General features: G+C 35.4%; 1 protein-coding gene, 1 long non-coding RNA gene and 1 pseudogene across 5 annotated transcripts in view; 1 reads left to right on the top strand and 2 right to left on the bottom strand.

Annotated features, from left to right (window-relative positions):
- LRP1B (LDL receptor related protein 1B) overlaps positions 1-23,137 on the top strand; it is a 1,898,953-nt gene that overhangs the window by 1,012,552 nt on the left and 863,264 nt on the right. The window lies entirely within an intron of this gene.
- LOC121030189 (60S ribosomal protein L7a-like) lies at positions 11,410-12,290 on the bottom strand (annotated as a pseudogene).
- The window catches only part of LOC121030508 (uncharacterized), a 2,760-nt gene continuing 79 nt past the window's right edge, over positions 20,457-23,137 (bottom strand). The window contains exons 1-2 of the long non-coding RNA XR_005790256.1: positions 23,008-23,137; positions 20,457-21,217 (exon numbers count right to left, since the gene is read on the bottom strand). The exon at positions 23,008-23,137 is cut by the window's right edge and continues 79 nt beyond it. This is a non-coding gene — a long non-coding RNA (uncharacterized LOC121030508). The remainder of the gene's footprint in view (positions 21,218-23,007) is intronic.

The following is a 23,137-nucleotide window of genomic DNA, read 5'->3' as shown; positions in this document are numbered from 1 at the left end:
TTTTTGCTGGGTGTCTGTCTGGTTTAGGAATCAAAGTAATGCTAGCTTCATAGAATGAGTCTCGAAGTTTTCCTTTCCTTTCTATTTTTTGGAACAGCTTGAGAAGGATAGGTATTATCTCTGCTTTAAATGTCTGGTAGAATTCCCCTGGGAAGCCATCTGGTCCTGGACTCTTATTTGTTGGGAGATTTTCGATAACTGATTTAATTTCTTAGCTGGTTAGGGGTCTGTACAAGTTTTCTATTTATTCCTGTTTGAGTTCTGGAAGTGTTTGGGTGCTTAGGAATTTGTCCATTTCTTCCAGGTTGTCCAGTTTGTTAGCATATAATTTTTTATAGTATTCCCTGATAACTGCTTGTATTTCTGAGGGATTGGTTGTAATAATTCCATTTTCATTCTTGATTGTATCTATTTGGGTCATCCCCCTTTTCTTTAAAAAATTTTTTTAACATTTATTTATTTTTGAGACAGAGAGAGACAGAGCATGAACAGGGGAGGGTCAGAGAGAGAGGGAGGCACAGAATCCAAAACAGGATCCAGGCACCGAGCTGTCAGCACAGAGCCCGACACGGGGCTCGAACTCACGGACTGCGAGATCATGACCTGAGCCGAAGTCAGACGCCCAACCAACTGACCCACTCAGGCACCCCTTGTCATCCCCCTTTTGTTTTTGAGAAGCCTGGCTAGAGGTTATCAATTTTGTTCATTTAAAAACAAAAAAAAACAAAAAAACAAAAAAACAAAAAAAACGACTCTTGGTTTCGTTGATCTGCTGTACAGCATTTTTAGATTCTATATTGTTTTTTCTGAGCCCAGGAAGATGGCAGCAGAGGAGGGCGTTGGGCTCACTGCATCCTGCTGATCACTTAGATTCCACCCACATGCCTAAATAACCCAGAAAATGGCCAGAAGACTAGCAGAATGAACTCTCCAGAGCCAAGCGTAGACATATCTCTATACAATATAGATTTGGGTGGAAATGACATTAACCTCATTTTCTCCAGAATTTACTTGGTTAACTCTAACACAATTTAATCTGAATATTCCAATATTCTAACTACAGTGATTTAGGCAAAGGTTTTATTCAATTTAGGTCAATGGTTATAAAGTCTTATTTAGAAAAAAATATTATTAGCTAATGCTTTTATGCGCCAGGACTTCTTCCCAGAGGTTTGACTCTGTAACTAATCATTCAAAAATCCTGGTTGTAGAGACGGGCCTTTTATAGATGAAGAAGTTACGACATTTTTTAGAGCACCTGGCTAGCTCAGTCAGAAGAACACCCAACTGTTGTTCTCAGGGTCATCAGTTCGAGCCTCACATTGGATGTAGAGATAAGGAAAACTAAATAACTAAATAAACATAAAAAAAGAACTTATGATACTTTAGATATTATGAAGCTAAACTCATAATTGGTCAAACTGAGGCCTGTAGCCAGGCAAATCTGACTCACTACTGTGATAATCTCAAAAACTTTGTAATACTGGAACAGTTGGGAGACGATAGCTCTCTTCTCTCTGGATGTGGAAGCTAAGGTAAAACCCTGGAGCTTCCAGGAGCCAAGATTTAGAATCTGAGACTGAAGTCAATACAGAGGAAAAGAGAAGTCGAGAAAAGGATAGTGGACCCTAGGTTCTTCCCAATGATACAATGTGAGCTTCTGTGTTCAGTTGTACAACACCGATCTCTGGAATTTCAGTTAGTGAGCCAATAAATTTTCCATCATTTTATTTGATACCATCCTATTCCACCAGTTTAAATTGGGGTTCTGCACTTGAAACTGGAGTTTTGACAAGCACACCAAATAAAATTTCCCCTCAATTCTAGAAAGCCCTTGTTCATTATTGGATTATCTCTGGTGAGCCACTCATGTGCACAGTAGTTAAACCTAAATTCCTCTTGTGTCCTGGTATTTGTTCTGTATCTTCTTACTCTTATGTAGCTTATACCACCAGCAAATATTCCCCATGAGTATCAAAGCCAACTTTTCAACTATGCGGGACACAACTGACCTCATTTTTTTAAAAATATCTGGGAGATAGGTGTTCTGCTTGGTTTTATAAAGTGAGCTTTTCATCTTCTGGCTTCCTGACCAGCTATAAGCCTAACACTTTATCAGACATGAAAAAGCTTTATTTTCTCTATATATACTACTACTCAGGAAAGAAAATGAGAGCAATCTTAATAAATGAGTGCATGAATAGAATGTAGTTTTTTTTTATTAAAATATTTTAAAATATAGAATAAACTTGAAAACATCATTAAAATCACATATCCCAAAAGAAGGATTGGTTTCAGTGACCTGGGTATTTGTTGTCAGTTTTAAGATCCAAAGAGATATTCAAAAATTTTAATGGTATCTAGGTTGATCCAGAATTTATTAGGACTTATTGGTAGCACCCATCAGGAACACAAAGGCTCCATTCTTTGTGTAGGTGAATATGCAAATAGTATTTGTATATGTATTGCATGTGTGTATATGTGGGTTTTTGAGAATTATTTCTAGGTATTATATCTTATAAATTTGTAAAAATCCATTTAACATAAAGTAACAGATGTGAAACAGTTATTATAGCAATATGTATGTAGTAAAATATCCATTTGGCTATTTTCCAGGCATAGTGTTTAAAAGCCCAAGTTCAGAACTTGCAACTTGGGTTCAAATCTCAACATTGTTCCTTATTGGTTGTTGCTGCATAAGATATTTTTATGTGTACCATATATATATTTTTTAAGTTGGAGAACCAAGACATTTAGCCTTTTCTTTTTTCTTTTTTTACTTCAATAAATCTTTCAATATTAAGGCAGGCAGTTCCTGGAAGCCCTTGCATCTTGCCTGCAAGAAGCACAACTTCGAATCTTATCAAGGGATCAGAAATTCTGGTAAGCTGGTTGGTTCTTCTAAGTCCAGGAAGTGCCATGTTCTCTGGCCGGTATTCCAGGAATGATGATGACATATATGCAGCAGTTCTGAGAACCTACAGAGATGTGGGCACTTTTCTCCCATCTATAACTAACATATAACCTAATTTCCTAATGCTAAGTCTATTAGGCTGATGTGCCTTAGACCTTTTGCTTGAGTCTTTTTAAAACTGAATTTGACAAAGTATTTAAAATTGTAACAGTGGGGAAGATATTCTATGACAGAGAAATTGACAGGGTTATCCAATAAGTCTCATTTCATATGGTTTTAAAGCTGGCCTAATTTAATATTCATAGTAGATTATTCTTTAAAAACAATGAAAAAGTGCTAATTTTGTTAGCATCATTATTTAGACATTTTGTAGTATCTCATAATTCAATATTTTCTGCTTTCAGCTGGAAGCAAAAATGTATCCATAGAATTGAATACCAGCTATAAATGCAGTTTGCATTTTATTTTTATTTATAGATATTTATGAACTCTTCCATCATTGTGCCGTGTACATCTTTAATTTTTCTTTTTTAAAATTTCTTTAAGTTCATTTATTGAGAGAGAGAGAGAGAGAGAGAGAGAGAGATTGACAGAGAGAGAGGGAGAGAGACAATCCCCAGCAGGCTCCTCACTGAGCCCCAATGTGGTACTCGAACGCATGAACGTGTGAGATCATGCCCTGAGTGAAAATCAAGAGTCCAACTCTTAATCAACTGAGCTACCCAGGCACCCCTTCTTTAAAGTATCTTTGATAAAGGTTCTGCTACTCTGAAATTCCAACTCAAGTTTGTGGTTTAAGCTATATATCTTCTCCTTACCTAACTGGCAGTTTCGGGGCATTAAGAAATTATATAGATGATTATTTTGGTAGATATCTGCAAACAGATGCATTTTTCTTAACTAATTTACCATCAGATCAGGTATGTTTTTGCTCATCATTTTATTTCAAATACCCCACTATGTGCATTGTGTGACACATAGTTAAAACTCATTAAATTGTTTTGAATAAATGAATGATATTAGATACACATTAAAATGGAAAGGGAAATAAAATTGAAAATCCCATGCCTTTAAAAAAGTGAAGCTCTCTTTTATAGATGGGGAATTGAGGATAGGAAAGAGTTTCTTTTGTGCAGATTAATTTCTACTTTGTTGAAATTCATTATTACTATGCAATTTAGGAATCTAAGACATTTATATGCAAGCTTTGAAACAGTAGTATTAATGAAAGGGAACAGTGAAGATTCAAAATCAGTACAATCATAATTTGTCAAATTCCTTAAGGACATACATTTTTACCTATAACCTATTTTATTCTACTTTCTAGTTAAAACTCTTCTACATTCTCAGCAATAACCCCTGCACATAGACACACTGTAAATTGGCAAAATATCTAACCATACACATGGAGCTTTGTAGAAACTTAAATATCTAGTGTATGTTACTTTTTATATTTCATAAAAGCACCTTAATGTCTTCTAAATGAATTTTTTGTGAGGCTTTCTAGTTTCATTTGATCTTTATTAGTAATAATTAATATAATCCAGTCTCCATTATCTGCACATGTTGTACACAGTAATAATGAATCATGCCAAGTGTAATTCAGAAATAATTTTTATTTGTATGTGGGAAGTATTATGTGATGTTTTGGAGTAAATTTCCCTCCCTAATTATGTTTTGCTTAAGGTAATTAGTTTGCACTCCCTGAGCACACGTCAATTGACAGTGGGGGAAATAGAGCCCTGATGTATTCTGGGAAAATGTTTTTACATATTGCAGTTGAACAACATGCAGACCCTCAGTACTTGTATATAACCTGGGAAAAGTCCAAGGAGGCTAGTACCGTCTGGAGGATTATTCTGTCTTGGTGATCAAATCATATTCCTCAAAAATAGCTGCATACATCTCTAATTTAACTCGGTCAATCTGTTCTCACCATGCCAATTTAATAAAGGAGATCCAGTAAACTAGATAGCTTAATGGACAGAACTCAACACCAAATGGACATTCAGTTTATTGTTAGTTCTATTAGGTCTGCTTGTCGCTCTCTGTGTGTATAGATGGTTACTTAAAATGTTATTTCATTTTCTCCCTATAACAGTATATTCTTGTTTGTTTGTTGTTTCAGTACTTTGAGTCATAGCTAAAAAGTCACACTTCCACAGACATTGTATAGAAAATCATTGCTGGAACACTCTTGGTGCTCATAATTCATTATAGTTTAGACAATAGAAGGAAATAAATTCTAAGGACAACTGTACTACACAGACAAAATGAAATTTTATTCTACAGTGTTTCTAGGTAGCAAATGTTTCTATGCTGTGTACTAATAAGTACGTATTTTCATTACATTTTTAAAGGACTTGGTTGGATCATATTAATAAGAGGAATGAGAGGTTTATACTAAATGTGAATCTTTGTACATATCTTTTTTTCTACTAACCTCTCCCTTCAGAGAATCTCTCTTTCTCTCTTCCCTATGCATGCGCGCGCGCGCGCGCACACACACACACACACACACGTGCACACACACACACACACCTTTTTACATTAGGCAAGTATTTGAAATCTAACCTTCAGTTTCTTTAATTTTGAGTATTAAAAAACATATAGATTGTAGCTAGTGATAATATTTCTGTTTTAATGTTAAAATTTCTAATCTTACCCTTGATACACTGATGGGGCAACATATATACCTGGGATTTATGGAGTGTGGTTTCTTTAACTATAGTTTACATGAATGTTAATAACCCATGCAGCAAAGACATAATAGTAAATGAAATACAATAATATAGACTATGAATACTAATGCATGCACCAGAGACCCTGGCCCATGATAGATCTATAATAATGTTTCTCTTTATCTTGCTGGTTTTTTTATTGGTGATTGTCAATAAGTTGACTCCTATTTTCCTAAAGGTAAATAGTGATCTGTACTTTACTTATTCCTGTTTGCAATGCACTGTATACTTTATTTAGAAAACTTTTTTCTTCTCTTCCAGTTAATAAATTTAATCTGGGCCTACTAAATCCTCTAAGGGACAGATAAGAATCCAAAAAAGAAGGGTCTATATTTAATATGAGCTTGGAAGAACTACTGTAGATTAATCAGGTATTGCACCATTGGAAGAGGGATGTTACTGGTAGGGAATGCTAAATTCAGATGCACAGAAAGGACAGAGAGATGGGGTGGTGGAATCTTATCTAGAGAGAGAAAGAGAGGGAGAGATGAAGGGAAGAAAAGGAAAAAGAGAATTTGAAGAAACTTCAAGTAGTTAAATATGGTCTGAGCATAGCACTCAATGGGGGAACTGGCAAGAAAAAACATACTAGATAGGAAACCAGGGCTCAACTAGCAGATGGTCTTCTATGCCAGGTAAAGATATTCATCGGGTTTTGTGGGACATGCCATCAAAGACTTTGATGAGAAGTTACAGAGTGAGATTTCATTTTAAAAGATGATTCTGATGGAACATAAAGAATGGTTTATATTAGTAAAACTTGAAGTAGGGAGACCTGGCTGAAATCTGTGGCTGCATTCCAACTGAGGTAGATTAGGGAGGTCAATGTACATGAGGAGAGGAGGATAATTTAAATGTATTAAGGCAGTAGAACTATGCGTGTACAGGGAAAGGGATAAAATGGTGACTTTCTTGTTTCTTGTCTGGGTGATTCAGTGGATTCAGGTGCAAACACTGAAATAGGAAGTGACAGAGTAGAAGATTTGAATGTTTCTCTCTGGTGTGTGTGTGTGTCAGGGGGTGGTTTTCTGTGTGTTTGGGAAGACATTATGCATTCCGTTATAAATCATTGAGCTTGAGACACCGGAGACGTCTAACTGGAATTGCATAGTAGGAGTTAGGAATATGCCTAATTAGGAATATGCAACTGGATTTTAGGAAAGATATCTGAATTTCAGGTTTTAAAAACAGAGTTGCCATCAGTAGTTGGAGCCACTGGGGACTGGTAAAATCATCCATCTATCCATTCACTAACTACTAATGCAACACATATAAAAAGGACATATTGCATGCCTGTTGTGGTAAATAATAAGTGAAGTCAGTGAATAATAAGTTATCAATGGTTTTGGAGTGAGTATTTGCAGAGAAAGAAAAAGTGTAACTGAGCATTTATGGGGTATTTATTATGAACCAGAAAAGTCAAAATGATTGTTTTTTTTCATCTTCAAAATAATCTTATGCAGTAGGTACTACTCTCATTTTACAGAAAAAGAAATAGAGGAAGTGAATAGTTGAAAAAATTAGCTAACATTACACATCTAATAAGTCTCCACATCTTATTGTACTTTGAATGTTGTTCGAATTTTCTTATTAGAATATTTCCTTAATAGAATTTTTTACAGGAGAGAAAATTAAGACAGATGATACCAATATATCAAAAGACATACAGTATTGTGAGAAAAGACATATTACAGGTAGCTATAAAAACTGCTATGATTAAATTTGGAAATAACATGAAAGAGATTCTGGAGAGAATAATTTGAAATATGGATTATCTATCTGGAGCCTTTCCTGTGGCACCAGGGACCTTCAAGAATCACTTTATTCTGGGTAGACATTCTGTCATGTTCAAAGTTAGATGGAAATTAAAGCAATAATAGCAAAAACAAGTAACTTAAGTCAAAATGCGTGTTGTTGAAAAATTTTATTACTGTAAAACACATCAGGGTGTATTTTTCCACAGGATATGTGGAATGATTTTTGTTACCCAACATGGAATGATTATTGATCGATTGATTGGAAGTCACTGGCCCTGTTGTTGTTGTTGATGTTGTTATTGTTGTTTTAATTATTGAAGTATACTTGACATACAATGTTATATTAATATAACAAGGTGATTAGACAGTTCATCACTTAATGCTCACCATAATAAGTGTTGTCATCATTCACCACCATACAACGTTACTACACTATTACTGACTATATTCTCTGTGCTGTACATTTTACCTCTATGACTTATTTATCTTATACCTGGAAGTTTGTACCTCTTAATACCCTTTCCCCAACCCACCTCATCTCTGGCAACCACCAGTTCTCTATATTTGAGAGCCTACTTGTTTTTCAGTTATTTTGTTTGTTCATTTGTTTTTCTTTAGATTCCACATATAAGTGAAATCATATGGTATTTGTCCTTCTCTGACATATTACACTTAGCATAACATCCTCTAGGTCCATCCATATTGTCACAAATGGCAAGGTTTCATTTACTTTTATCTCTGAGTAATATTTTATTATGTAGACATGCACACACATAAACACACCGTATCTTCTTTATTCATTCACCTATTGATGGAATTATGTTGGTTCCATATCTTGGTGATTGTAAATAATGGTGCAACAAACAGCGTATATCTTTTTGAATTAGACACATAGATCAATAAAATAGACACATAGATCAACAGAATAGACACATAGATCAACAGAATAGAGAATTTTCATTTTCTTTGTGTAAATACTCAGTAGTGTGATTACCGGATCATATGATATTTCTATTTTCATTTTTTGAGCAATTCCCATACTGTTTTCCACAGTTACTGCACCAATTTACATTCCTGCCAACAGTGCACAAGGGTTCCCCTTTCACCACATCCTATCCAATACTTGTTATTTCTTGTCCTTTTGATTTTAGCCATTCTGACAGGTGTGAGGTGATATCTCATTGTAATTTTGACTTGCATTCTCCTAATGATTAGTGATATTGAGCATTTTTGTTGTGTTGGCCATCTGTATGTCTTGTTTTGAAAAAGTTTGCTCATGTTCTCTGCCCATTTTTACTCTGATTATTATTATTATTTTTGGGTGATGTTGGGTTCTATAAGTTCTTTGTATATTTTAGATATTAATCTTTTATTGGATATATCATTTGTACATATATTCTCCCAATCAATAGGTTGCCTTTTTGTTTTATTGATGGTGCCTTTGCTGTGCAAAAGCTTTTTATTTTGATACCATTCCAATAGTTTATTTTTTGTTTTTGTTCCCCTTGCCTGAGGAGAAAAATCTATAAATATGTTGCTAAGGCTAGTGTCCAAGAGATTACTGCCTGTTTTGTTTTGCTTTTTAGGAGTTTTGTGGTTTGAGGTTTCACATTTAGGTCTCTCAATCCATTTTGAGTTTTTGTGTATTGTGTAAAAAAGTGGTGCAGTTTCAGTCTTTTGCATGTAGCTATTCAGTTTTCTCAACAACATTTATTGAAAAGACTGTATTTTTCTCATTGGATATTCTTGCCTCTTTTATCATAGATTAATTGACCGTATAAGCATGGATTTATTTCTGGGCTCTCTATACTATTGATCTGTGTGTCTGTTTATTTGGATTTTTTTGGTGTTTGTTTGTATTTTGTGCAGTGCCATACCCTTTTGATTTCCACAGCTTTGTAGTATATCTTGAAATCTGGGATTGTGATACCTCCAATTTTGTTCTTTCTTAAGATTGCTTTGGCTATTTGATGTCTTTTGTGGTATCATACAAATTTGAGGATTATGTGTTGTAGGTCTGTGAAAAATGCTATTACTTATTTGATAGGGTTTGCATTGAATCTGGAGATTGCTTATTAATTCTTCCAATCCATGAGCATGGTACCTCTTTCCATTTATTTGTATCATCTTCTTCTTTTTTTTTTTTTTTAATGTTTATTTATTTATTTATTTATTTATTTGAGCAAGAGAGAGAGGGAGAGAGAGGGAGAGCAAGCACACAAGCAGGGGGAATGGCAAAGAGAGAGGGAGACACAGAATCCAAAGCATGCTCCAGGCTCTGAGCTGTCAGCACAGATCCCAGTGCAGGGCTCAAACCCACAAACCATGAGATCATGACCTGAGCGTCAGTTGGACACTTAACAGACTGGGCCCTCTCCCCAGGTGCCCCAATTGTTTGTATCATCAAAATTTCTTTTTTCATTAATGTCTTAGAGTTTTCAGAGTACAAGTCTTTCATCTCCTTGATTAATTTTATTCCTGGGCATTTTACTATTTTTGGTGCAATTGTAAATAGAATTGTTTTCTTAATTTCTCTTCCTGCTGCTTCATTATTAATATATAGAAACACAACAGATTTCTGTACATAAATTTTATATCTTGTAGTTTACTGAATTTATTAGTTCTAATAGTTTTATCAGTGGAATCTTGAGGGTTTTCTATATATAATATCATGTCGTCTGCAAATAGTGACAGTTTTACTTCTTCCTTACCGATTTGGATGCCTTTTATCTAATTGTTAATTTATTCTAATTCCAGTGATATGTTGAATGAAAGTGGTAAGCATGGACATCTTTTCTTGGTCCTGACCTCAGGGAAAAGCTCTCACTTTTTCCCTATTAAGGATGAGTTTAGCTGTGGGTTTTTCATATATGGCCTTTATTATGTTGAGGTGTGTTCCCTCTAAGCCCACTTTGTTGGAAGTCTTTATCATGAACAAATGTATTTTTCAATATTTTTTTTTTGCATCTATTGATGATTTTTACTTTTCCTCTTACTAAATATATGTATCATACTGATTTAAAATAATTTTTTATTATGTAAGAATAATGCCTTCTACTTTCATAGTATATTTATATTTTCAATGTTTCCAGAATTTTTACAATATATAAAAGACTATGACCTTTGTATACTTGTATATTTTAAATAACTTACCAATCATCAAAAGAAAACAACAGATTTACAAGCACTGAATATGGATTACCTTATTAATCTAATAATTTGTTTATTAATACCTTGGTAGACATATTTCACAAAAGTGCAACTCTGTTGGATAATTTCCTAGAACTTGGAACAGTGGGATAAAATTTATTCATCTTTTAGATTTAATATACATTTCTAAATATTTCTGTATAGAGGTTGGAACAGTTAACTTTACAAAAATTTCATGGATGTGTTTACCTATACTCATGTTGGATCTCTGTGTTAACAACGTTTAGTCTTTAGTAGTCTGCTAAGTGTAAAAGTATTTAAGTATAATTTTAACTTTCATATCTCTCATGATAAAAGGTCAGCAACCTTTCATAGGTTTAACTTTCATTTCTCTCATGATAAAAGGTCAGCAACCTTTCATAGGTTTAACAATCACTGGTATTTGCCCATTTTTCTATTGCTTTTAAAAATTTGGTCTATTAATATGTTAAAGAAATAGTATTTGCTATATGAGTTGTAAATGTATACCAGGTTTGGCTGTATTAATTGTAATTCTTTTTTCCTTATATTTATTTTTTTAGTTTTTAAATTTATTTTAAAAATTTATGGTCATTCTAGTTGCTTTCAAAATAAAAATGAAACATCTCCATGACAATGTTATTATTTTTTAAATTATTCCATATTTTTCTAATACTTTAATGTCTCATTATGTAGAATTAAATTCTATATCTATTTCTTTTAATTACTATATTTAAAATTAATTTTAACAACTTATTAGGTCTAGTGCATAATAATTCTGTCATCTTTTCTAGAAATATTTATAGAATTTATTTGTTGATTATATCGTTTATTTAACTATATGAACCTTAGTTTGTTTTGTTTTTTTGAAAGAAAAGTTTTTATTACCTTTATGTACAGAAAATCCAGTAACATACACTGAGCCCAGTTTGGTGGCCAGGTCTTTAGTTGTTGTCTTTTCCAACTTGGCAATGTAAGCCACCGACTTTGGACCCAGATCATTGCCTCCCCAGTGACAGCAGGTCTCATCATATTTGTCCTTGTAATTGGTCCTGATTGCTTCTACCAGCTAGCCAGAGCTCCTTTGTCTTCTGAGTTAAATACTGTAAAGGTGACTGTGGTATAGGTCTTCTTGGGGACTAGGTGCCCCACCTGGCCTTGTCCTTGATAATGTAGTAGGGAATCCCTATCTTTCGATTTAGGGCAGGCAGGAAGACCACCAGTTTGGGATCCACATCATGTGCAGTCCCTACCAGTTGAACCTCCTTGTTTTCCACCAAGGTGGTAACAGTATTAACTGCAGCTCAAAGGACAGGTGCCTTCTTAGTAGGGACATCCCCTTTGCTGGCAGCTTTCTTCTCAGCCCAGGTCCAACAGTCTCTGCTTCTCTTGCTTTGTCTCTGGTCTGTATTTGTGAGCCAGCTTAAGTAGTTGAGTAGCTGTTTGGTGGTCCAAGATCTGGGTGACCTGATTAAACATGGAAGACACTCGTAGACAGTTTTTAGACCTTTGTCGCTGCAGCCAGATGTAGTGGGTCATTTGACAAAGTGGGAAGGTCCCTTTTAGGCTGAAGGTAGTCTCCACTGCCAAAATTCTTGCACCTTTTCTCAAATAGGGGATTGACTGCCTTCTTGGCCTCCTGCTTCTTGACAACACCAGGAACCAAGGCCACCTTCTTCCCTTTAGTCTTCTTTGTTTTGGGCATCTTGGATGGCTAGAGGAGAGAGAAAGCAACCATATGAACTTCATAATTAGCTTTTTCCCACTTTAAAAAACATTTTATCATTTTCCTGTTAGTATATTGTAAATTTTCTAAGTCTTTGTTATTTGTATATTGGAAGGATTTTCCCTTTACTAGGTTAATCTTGTGCCTGCTTATTTATTGAATTCTCTTCTTATTTATAATACTTTTTAGTTGAGTCTCTTGGGTTGTCTAGATATAAAATAAAACTGAAAATAATTATAATTTTACAGATTTATATCTAGTGTTATGCCTATTATTTTGTTCCCTTTTTAAATTGCATTAGTTTTTAACCCCAGAAAAATGTTAAGTATCAGTAGTAATAATAGACATCTTTTATCTTTAATTTGAATGTTTCCATTGTACTTCTGTGAGTATAGTCCTCCTATTAAGTTTTAATATCTTTCTTTACACGTTTTTCCTTTGAAAAGTAAACTTTTTATAATTTCTTAGTTATCTATTTGTCACTCTGAACTTAAAATCTTCAATCAAATCCACTTGGGGATCTTTATTGGAGTTGCATTAGTATGTTTATTAATTTGTAATACCTTTTACTTTGTGACAGTAATACATTGTTTTTCTTCCTATGATTATTTTTTCCATTTATTCAGGGATTATGTAAAGCTATTCATTGAAACTGTGGTGTGTGTGTGTGTGTGTGTGTGTGTGTGTGTGTGTGTATGGCTTGCTTTGTTTTTATCTCTTCTTTTTTATAGTTGAGGTACCATTTTGTATGAGACATTTTTATTTTCATTTACACTCTAATTAAGTTAATATGTAGGAAAAGTATAGACTTTGTAAATTTAGCATACTTTTGTGCATCTTACTGAATCATCTGTTAATTCAAGCATCTTTTCATAGTTGCATGTAAACATTTTTATGTCTTCTTTTTCAATATAGATACTTTTAGGCATTTACTGAAGTAATTAGAAATAATAAAGCATTGTTATTTTTGTAGTGATAACAGGTATCCTTAATTCCGGATTTTAATAGAAGCAGATTTTATTCATCACTATATAATGTTGGTTATTGTATTTTCTTAAAGCATCTGTATTATGTTTAGATAATTTGCTTGTAATCCTGTTTTGCTTCATACTTTTTTTCTGTCAAATAGCTGCTGTGTATGTGCAATGAATGAAACAAGTAACAATTTCTTGCCTTATGAACTTTATATTCCAAAAAGAGAGGATGCAGGTAATGATAATGATAGTGATAATAAAATAACAACCACAAAACAATTACAGCAGCAGCAGCAAGAAAACTAATTATGTAATGTAATATATACATATATATGATAATATACAGGTATATGAAACATGTAATAATTTTTGTTTGAAGGAGTATTGTGGGTTTAAGTAAGTCCCTCAATGACAAAGTGATCTCTTTGTTAATAACTTAAGGAAAAGAAGGAGCTAGTAATGCAGCTATGAAGAACAGTCAAGACAGAAGAGTAAATGCTAAGGTTATGAAAATAGAAGAAACTTGGCATGTTTAAGGAATAGCATGGGAGAACATTATGGCTAGAGCCGAGTCAATGAGGGAGAGAAAAGAATGAAATCAGAAACATAAATTTGGGGAACAGATTACGTATAGTCTGAATGGAATGACATCAAGAGAGGTTGAATGAGAGGAGAGAAATTGTTGACAAAAATTCAAATAGCTATTTTGTGGAGTTCTGCCATAATAGGGAATAAAAAGAAAGAGAAAAATGGTAGCTGGAAAAAAAACGGAGTAAAGAGAAATTATTTTTTTTAAGGTGAAGAAATTGTGGTACATGTATACATCATTGGGAAAGATCCTGTGAAGGCTGATAATGTGGTGATAAAGTCACCTTGGATGTCTTGCTGGAGCAATGTCTATGAGCAGACCAGAAGCTAAGGGTTCTAGTGCACAATGGAAGAGTTGTACTCTACCAGTGATAGGTAGTTGAAGCACGATATCACAAGAAAAGTTTACAGACACTGGTAGGTGAGTAGATCTGGTGGTGTGGAAATCTACTTCGTATTGCATAGGAAGCTGGGGCCAAGTATAGGAAAGTGAAGCCATAGCTGTTTGAGACAGAGGAGTATCAAAAATAAATCTAAGATAGTGTATCTCAAACTATCTGTGGTGAAGGACCAGATTCTTTTTGTTTCTTTTGATTCCTAATATGTGGTGGGATACATTTGAAATTGTAAAAAAATTATTCAAAAAGTTAAAATGTAAACAGTCATAAAATATAAATCCAATTTAAAAAATATTCATTAGACGTAAAATGAGTATGTCAAATTATAACTGAACCAATGTAAGTTCACTTCTTGGTAAGTCAGACACTGTACTAGGTTGATTCGTCACACAAAACTTTATTTTCAGCGAATAAAGAGATCACGGGAGTGGTTTCCAAAGCTGACTCATCAAGCAAGGGAATCCTTTTGTTGAGGCGTGGGATGAATATTTGGATAGAGAAGCCTTGTCATCATATATAGAAGCAGGCATATAGTCACACATGTACCCAAAGGAAGCATGTCTCTACATACGTTATATGTTATGTAAATGAAGCTGGTGCGACTCTTTGGGTAGAGATTTTAGTATTATAAAGAGATAAAGGTGGCCATTCGAGAGGTCACTCCATGGTCTATCTCCACAGGTTGCATTCACGCGTTGAGCTTAAACTGTACTGGGTGGTCTGGGAGGTCTGGGCAGCCTGGAGGTCTTGTCAGGGCAGTTGCTGTCACTGGAGGGATGGTTTCACTTTCCATCTGCCTGAGTTAAGAGATAGGCTAGAAATAGCTTAAGGAAAAATGTGGCACAAAGGTCAGTGAGTATAAGCAGGTGGGGAGTAAAGATCAGGTCTTGGGGTCTAGCTGATGAGCAAATTGGTATAAAATATCACAAATGCTTTCTTTAAACTCCACTACATATCTTGCAAGTTAGTAGCAAACATTTCAGACTGTCTGTAGGCCAGGGACCATGTTTTAAATAGCACTATCCAAAAGAGTAAGAGACAGAGTAAACTAGAGAAATACAGTATAATTTCTGTGATTACTGAGATTATGATCATAAATGTAAAATGAGACTATTAGGAAGGAAGAAAAAATATTTTCCTTCTACCCTTCCAGGTTTTTGCCTGGGGCTCTATAACAAAAGACAGGTTAAGAAGAGCAAAAGGGAAGTTTATTTACCTGTGTACCTTATATCCATGTGAGAGAAACTCAGGGTTGAGTAAATGAGGGTTGGTTAAAATTTGAGTTTATAATAACAATTTAGCAATATAACAATACATTTTTATACAAGAGATAAGACAAAGGAAAAATACTTTGAGTCTTGGAGGTAGCATGTTGTGGGAAGGCAAATGTATGGAAGATAAGGGCTAGTTAGTAAAGCTTGTTATGTAGAATCTTCTGGTGTTGTCTCTCAAGCTGATAAAGGCCTAAAGTCTCCTGTAATAAAATTTTATGCTTCTTGGTAGAGAAGAGTAGACAGGGGAGGGAAGACACCTTTGCAAACTTATCTCCTGGTTTTAGGTAAATAGAGGGAAGTCAAAGAACTTTCCTTGTATCTACTTAATAGCCTCCAGGTCAAAATAATCCTATGCCAAAGTGGCATATTTTGGAATGACACACTTTGCTAGCTTATACTATTTAGCTTGATTTTGTTTTTTTTTTTTTTTTTTTCTTCCAACCATATTCACTTGTATAACTGAAGCACAAACAGAGATATGGAAGTTGAGGGTGTATTCAATGGAGTAAATAAATGATTGGGCATAGGATTTAAACTGGTTATCAAAGGAAGTAAGGGTATAGGGGAAGTAAGGACAGGACAATTGAAAATGGATTAGTGTGGGGATCCTTGATGGCTCAGTCAGTTACATGTCCAACTTTGGCTCAGGTCTGTGAGTTCGAGCCCTGCATCGGGCTCTGTGCTAACAACTTGGAGCCTGGAGATTGCTTCAGATTCTATCTCCTTCTCTCTCTGTTCCTCCCCCCACTTGCTCTTGTGCTCTCTCTTTCTCTCTCTCTCAAAAATAAATAAGCATTTAAAAAATTAAAAAGAAAATGGATTAACGATCTCAAGGGTTGAAGGCTTGTAGAGGTGAAGTACTAAATTAACTAAGCTGAAAGAATGGAAGATTGTGTTCATAAAATGGGATACTGAAAATTAAAATTGTAGAGAGATTACATATTTTAGTAATGACAAGCTCAGACTATAATCATGAGAGAGGCTGATTGAGATATGGGGGAGAAAGTTATCATTTGAGGAGAAAAAGTCAAAGATCCAAGGCACTAGTGTATTGGAAAAATTATCTTCATATGTACTGAAATCATTGGAGAACTGGTAGGGAAAGAATAAGAAATCTCAAGGACATTCCTGACCTGAGTCAGGAAAGAACTGCAACAAGGATAATGGATAACTTAATCAGAGGACAGATCAAACAGCGTGTACCTTTTAGGGATGGAGAAGGGAAAATTATCTGGAAATTGCAGATTGCAGAAATTAAAAATTGCCAGACTCAAATAGTAAGGGGGAAAAGAAGGGTGTGGATAGAAAACAGTTATCAATTGAAAAAGCTCAGGGCAGCCAATGTCCTCAAGGGAGAATCAGATTTCAGGAAGAATAAAATGCTGAAAGAAATGTTGGAGGTTAAAAACACAGAGAATGTTATTGATGACAGACCAATATTGCAGTTTAAAAACTCAGTAGAGACTTTTCCTGGGTTCAAATAGGGGACAGAAAAATGGTATGGGCAGAATATTATGGGCTGAGAGCCTAGGTTTGTGAAATTTGAGTTTCTTGCAGATACTCGACCTAAATAGTAATCAAGTGCATAGTGAACAGGTCTATATATGCATCAGTATTAAATCAGCTCCACTTTTCTGTTTTTCCTCCACCCACATGGAATGAGGTGCTCTTATTTGGTGGTTATATCCTATCTGCTAGCTGCAATATCAGTGTGGGACACAATACCCCTGGGTTGTTACATTGCAGCCAGTTCATAGTTAGAACTTATCAGGAAAGATAGCATGTGCCTCCATTGTGCAAGGACAAATCAGTGGAGGAAGTCAATAGATATGTTAAAGGGTCATTCTGGCTGCAGGCTAAATGAATATCCACAAAATAGAAGACAACAAGAATAAAAGAATGACTATCAATAGAAGCCATGAGCTTTGAAGTGCAGTTCCTTTCTTCTGTGTTTTTCCATCTTAGAATATTTCAACATTCTGGAATAACCTGCCCATGCATAGGTTTACCTTTCCTTGTCAAAGGAAAATACACTATGTACACACACTGCTGTAACTGTGCCTATGTCCTATCCTTATTACATAACATTTTCAAGGAAGAGGAAGGAGAGACATAAGGCATGACTCTTGTAAGCTCTGGACAGGTGCTTCTAGCATCCTGCTAGTATGAAGGAGTCCGCACAGCAAATTTGTTTATAACACAATTGTTCAGGTATTTTCATTCCTGTTCTTAACTTTAAGGTAATTCTTTCCATTGTCTCCCAAGAAGATTGTTGTCCTGGGCATTCATATGTTTTCCATGATTTCTCATTCTCTATCTACTTTGATTTAAACTGTATTCCTTCACCACTATTTAATTCCTTAGAAACATCATTTCCCCTTTTCCTTTCCATGTCCTTAATTTTTTTATTTACTCAAGCACCTAGGTGGTCATTGTGACAAATATATATTTGATTTTCTGGCTCACTAGACTTACAACCTAGAAAAGGGAAACTGAAAAATTAGTGATCCGGAAAACAGACATTGCTTATTTTGTGACCTTACTGTGTGCATGTATACAATCCATCGCTCCCACTTTTTCTGAAGATATGTATAGCAATAAAATAGAAACAACATGGGTCCCTTCCTTACATATTAAATTCACAAAGCTGTTTTTAAATATCCTGCAAAATATGTAAAAGTATGGGTCAATATAAGGTTGAATGGGATCATTTTGTGCCTTTTAATTTGTTCTTTCAAGGTGTCTGTTTCTTTTTCATTTGTCCCTTCACTTCTTCAGTCATATAATAGGGTTTCTTGATCCCAGTCTAAACAATATAAAAAAGAAGAAAAATAGGGAGGCTGGGGACATTCTCTAAGCTACAATGGGACCGAAATAGGTGAGTCATATCACAAAGTAAGGTTTTAATGCAATGAAAAGGATGACCTTGGAACTATAAAACTGGGTATAAAAGTAAGAGGAAACTGCAGTATCATAGAACATCTACATAAAGATAAACTAACAGGGCTAGATACCTCAAAGGATAGAGAAGTACTATATTCTGTCTTATATTTGTTTGAGTTTCATAAAAGCCTTCTTTCCTACATTTGGTGGGTAATATATCATTTTGGCATCTACAAATCACAAAATACACAAGAAAGCTGAGTGAGATAATGTGGTGCTTCCCAGTTAACTGTTAGACTGTGTAGAATTGTCCTGGAATTTCATATACCTAAAGGGAGAGAAGGAAGAGAAACTTCCAGCTATTATAATTTTCTCAGGGAGGGAGAAAGAAGAAAGGGAGAAGAAGTAAGCAAAAGTGACATTTTGTAAGTCGTATTAGTGACCTCAGGAATCAAATTTACATAAATAATGAATACATATTCCTAAATTTGGTGAGATTACCAAGCTGTATTTTGTTTCACTGACCTTTCTTGGCTCTTTCTTTGCCACCACTTCTATTTATGCTTTCATATTTTAGGAAATTTTTGTTTTGTTTCTAAATAGACTTAAAATGGAAAAAATAAAGAAATGTGCTTCATTTTCTGTTTCTCTGTCCTTCTGTCCCTCTGTCCTTTGTCCCTCCTTCCTTCTCCCTTTCTCATTTTCTCTCCTTCAGTTATTTTCTGTTGGAAAAAATAAATAAATAAAACAGGTACAATTGTCTTAACATTCTGAAAAGAGCTAAGAATTTATTCCATTACTTTTAGAATAATCCCAACTGAGACATGCCACATCAAGTTTGCCAGATCATTAGGAAATATGTCTATCTCTTATTCAAACTTTTTCTCTTCCATTATTTCAAATAGTAAAATGTAGGGAACCAGGGCAGGCTACCCCCAAAGGTGCCATTTTGGCATAAAGACTATTTCAAGTTAAAAGTAAGGAAAACCCAGCAGATGCAGGAAAGGCTCTTTCTCTGCCTTCCCCATAACTATGTAAATTTACCCTGGAAAGGAAATTCTGATACAGTAAGAGAAGTATTAACAAAGGACCCTTTTACTGAAGGAATTCATCTTAGAATTCCTTAATAGAACATAAGGACATAATAGAACAATCTTGTTTTTTCAAATATCTCTTTCCCTGTTCTTGTTAATAAGCTTTCTCCCCTGTATTATCTTCAGGCCCCCACCCATTTCCTTAGCTCATATAAGCTTCATGATGCCTCATTGGCTTTGGAATTTCATGTCTGTGTGAATTCCCCAACACACCCCCCACACACACACACACCTCCCCAACTCCCTGTGTATACAACTATTAAATTTGATTTTCTCCTGTTAATCTATCTCCTGTCAATTTGATTCTTAGTCCAACTAGAGGGACCATGGGACAGAGGAAGATCTTTTTCCTTGGCAAAAGCATTTAAGAAGGGACTAAAGAGAGAAAAGCAGTTTAAGTGAAGCTAGAAAATTATGAGGAAAAGCAGTTAAAGTGCCTATCTCCAAAATACGTAACAATTAAAATTATGCAAGTAAACTATTGGTTTGCTGTCACATAGTCTGGAGTTGTCTCTTGTCCAGGAAGAGAGTGGATGCAGAATTGAATATGAGACAGGCTAAGGTCCGGGAGGAGACAAGAGCACTGAACAGAAGTTTCATCTCCATATTTATTGAGCTCTCAAGATCTTACACATGTGGTGAATGTGAAGAAAACAAGATCTTAGACACGTGGTGACCGTGAAGAAAACAATCAGATAGTAATTGTTAAATTGTGTGTAAGCAAAAGCTCTGGGGGGCAGAGTTTCTGATCAAGGTATATTGGCACCAGATGGAAAGTAATTTGCTGCAGGTGATATAACAAGTTACTTGTGATTCCATTACCATATCTCGCTACTTGACCTCAGGCGCTTTCAACCCATGGTGGGGTCTTTCTGCCCTAAGCTTTTTTTCTAACCCTTATGTAAGTAGAACCTATTTCCCCATAGTTCTCCCTTTTTCGTTTTTCTTCATCTTAAGTTTACATACGAGGACTGTCATGACAAGCTTCCGATCCTTTTTTTGCTGTCGGGTAGTTTGGTGGGTGATTTTGTAAAAGACATAAAAAGAGGCACAGTAGAAGTATTCCACTTCCCAGAGTTATCCAGAATTTGAGACGGGCATTAGCCAAGAGAGAGAGAGTTAAAGTCTTTCCAAAAGGACCAGGAGTCGACCCATTTATTTCTTAGTTCTTCGGAGGATTGTAGTTGTTGGTGTAATGTTACATCTAACATTTCTATCACAGTAGAATGGAGGATTTGACCATCCATTGATTAAGTACATGTTCAATTTGATAGTGTAGTGAAGACTAATTCCAGCAATGGTAGCAGAGGTTATGATGCTTACCACAGCTAGGATCCCCATGATTAAGAAGCCTATGATTTAACTTTGCCTGGTTAATGAATACCAGTGATGGAGATCATGGTCATTAGATGCAAATCAGGGGTATATGCAATACCACTGTGTTCTAAGAGGATGCCGGCCTAGTTAGACAGGCATTTAAGGCTTCCCCATATATCAGAGGCAAGGAGTTGCATTTGTCGAGTGGCTTCAGGATGTGGAGTCCGTGAAGAGGCTTCCTCCATCTTGGAAAATGGGAGCGGTGGTCGCTCATTCAGAGTCATTCTCCGGAAGTCCTGGTTGATTGGAAGATATTCTGAGGGTCTCCACCATGCCATGTTATAGCTTCACCAACCAAGAGGAAATCCTCAGAGGTCTGGAATCTGAAAGAACACACATATCCTCGACCCCAGGTGAGAATTTTGAACGAGCACGATAGGGTGATAGGTTTTATCTAATTTAGAAGAAGGTAGCTCAGATGCTGTTAGTCCTTGAGGGTCAAAATTTGAAAACTTAAAAGTGATTATAGCACAATTGAGGAGAATTTAAGGTGGTAATGTAGACAGCTATGGATAATTATCCCATCTTTGTTTTTTTTAACATATTTTTAATTTTGTGCACTTCGTTCTACAATTTCTTGGCTTTGTGGGTTTTGAGGAAATTTAATTTTATCTGCCATTTCCTTCTGCCTTTGTTTCCCACATCATTTCTCCCCTGAACAATTTTGACCCTTAAAATCTTTAAGGTTGCTGAAGGTGGGTAGTCTTCTCTTCTGTAACTTCTTCCTGCTGAATAAGGGTGTAAAGATGTCCCTAAATATGGGTCAACGTTGTTTTGGTGGGGTAGATATAGGGGAGTCATGAAAGGGGACAGTTCAGGGGAAACAGAGCCTCCTTGAATAGAAAGGATCATCTCTGTCTCCTGAAAGTTATAGCTGTGAAGAAATCTTCCAACAAGAGTCAAAACTATGACAAAAAGACTCATGAATGAACATGATTAAAAGATATAATGCAATTGACAAGGAAATTCAGTTATGTCTGTGGCACATAACGCTTCAATAATCAAAATATCAAGTGATGACCTCATACTAAAAAAATATTAAAGCTAGGAATTGCATATAATCTCTAGAATGGTCACAACATTTACTCAAATGTAACCAAAGGCTTATTTGTTTGAATGTGCTTCCAGAGTAACTTAACATACCAAAGAAACCTAATTGGTCAAAAAGATTTCATTTAAAATTTAACTATTGGGAAATTTGTTTACTAAAGTCTTTGAAAGCTATCTAACAATTACCCATGAAAAGTTTGAGACAAAGTTAACTATTACTTTAAGTCATAACATGAGCTTGTTTGACCTTTGATAACAGGTCTATTTCAAACCAACAAACTTATGTTTGGGTCCACCTAAGCCAATTTGTCCCCCATGGTTCATTTTTACCTGGAACACTGGTGGAGAAATCTGAAGTGGGTGGTCTTTACTCCTTGACATCTTGGAGACAATGTTTAAGGGTTGGGAGAAGGTTTCTATAGCTAATAATATAGCTCAAAGTTCTGAATGTTGAGTAGAGCCAAATCAGCATATATGTTCGCAGTTTTTCCAGTTTTCCAAAGGCAAGAATCCTTGTAAGTTTTCCCCAAAGCATCTGTAAACACTGTAAGGGCATTCTTAATAGGTTGTAGCATCAGGGTAAAGATGTCAGAGGAAAACTTTTGTTCCTTTAAAAGGTTAGATTTTTCCCAATGACAAAAGGGGGAGCCAGTGTGCTCTGGATGTTGGGGTGCCAAAGGGACTAGCTGACAATAAGGAGGCTTAGGTTCCTTGGAAAATTTTTTTTATTTACTTTGGGTCGGTCTGTATCTTCATAAACATGATCTGACCTCAGAGGGAGAGTAGTCATATGAAATACAGGCCATGTAAGAATGACCTCCGGCAGAACATTGGTGACTTCCATACGGTGTTCCTTTAGTGTTTTACCTGTTCATTTCCAAATATCTAGATCAAAGTTTCCTTGCTCGGGAAACCAAGGGCAGTATTGTTGGATAATCATTAATAATTTAAGGAGTGCTATATGAATGTATTGTTTCTGTTCTAGGGATAGGGAATCTCCCATAGTGAGTCTCTCAAAAATTCTATGGCAGCAAATTCTAATATAGTTTTGCTTTTCTCTTACCTCGTCAGTAGAGACTGTAGTCCGGTGCACTTTTTCTGTTTTAAAGCTCTAGTTGTTCCCCAGTGTTCTGTAGTCCTTGAGTTACGTCGGCTTCTTGGCCACGTCGGCTTCTTGGCCACGTCGGCTTCTT

Source organism: Herpailurus yagouaroundi, unplaced genomic scaffold, assembly GCF_014898765.1.
Source record: "Herpailurus yagouaroundi ecotype Mexico unplaced genomic scaffold, PumYag 140, whole genome shotgun sequence".
Lineage (NCBI taxonomy): Eukaryota > Metazoa > Chordata > Mammalia > Carnivora > Felidae > Herpailurus > Herpailurus yagouaroundi.
The sequence above is the reverse complement of the archived record's forward strand: the minus strand, read 5'-3'. Positions and strand labels throughout refer to the sequence as shown.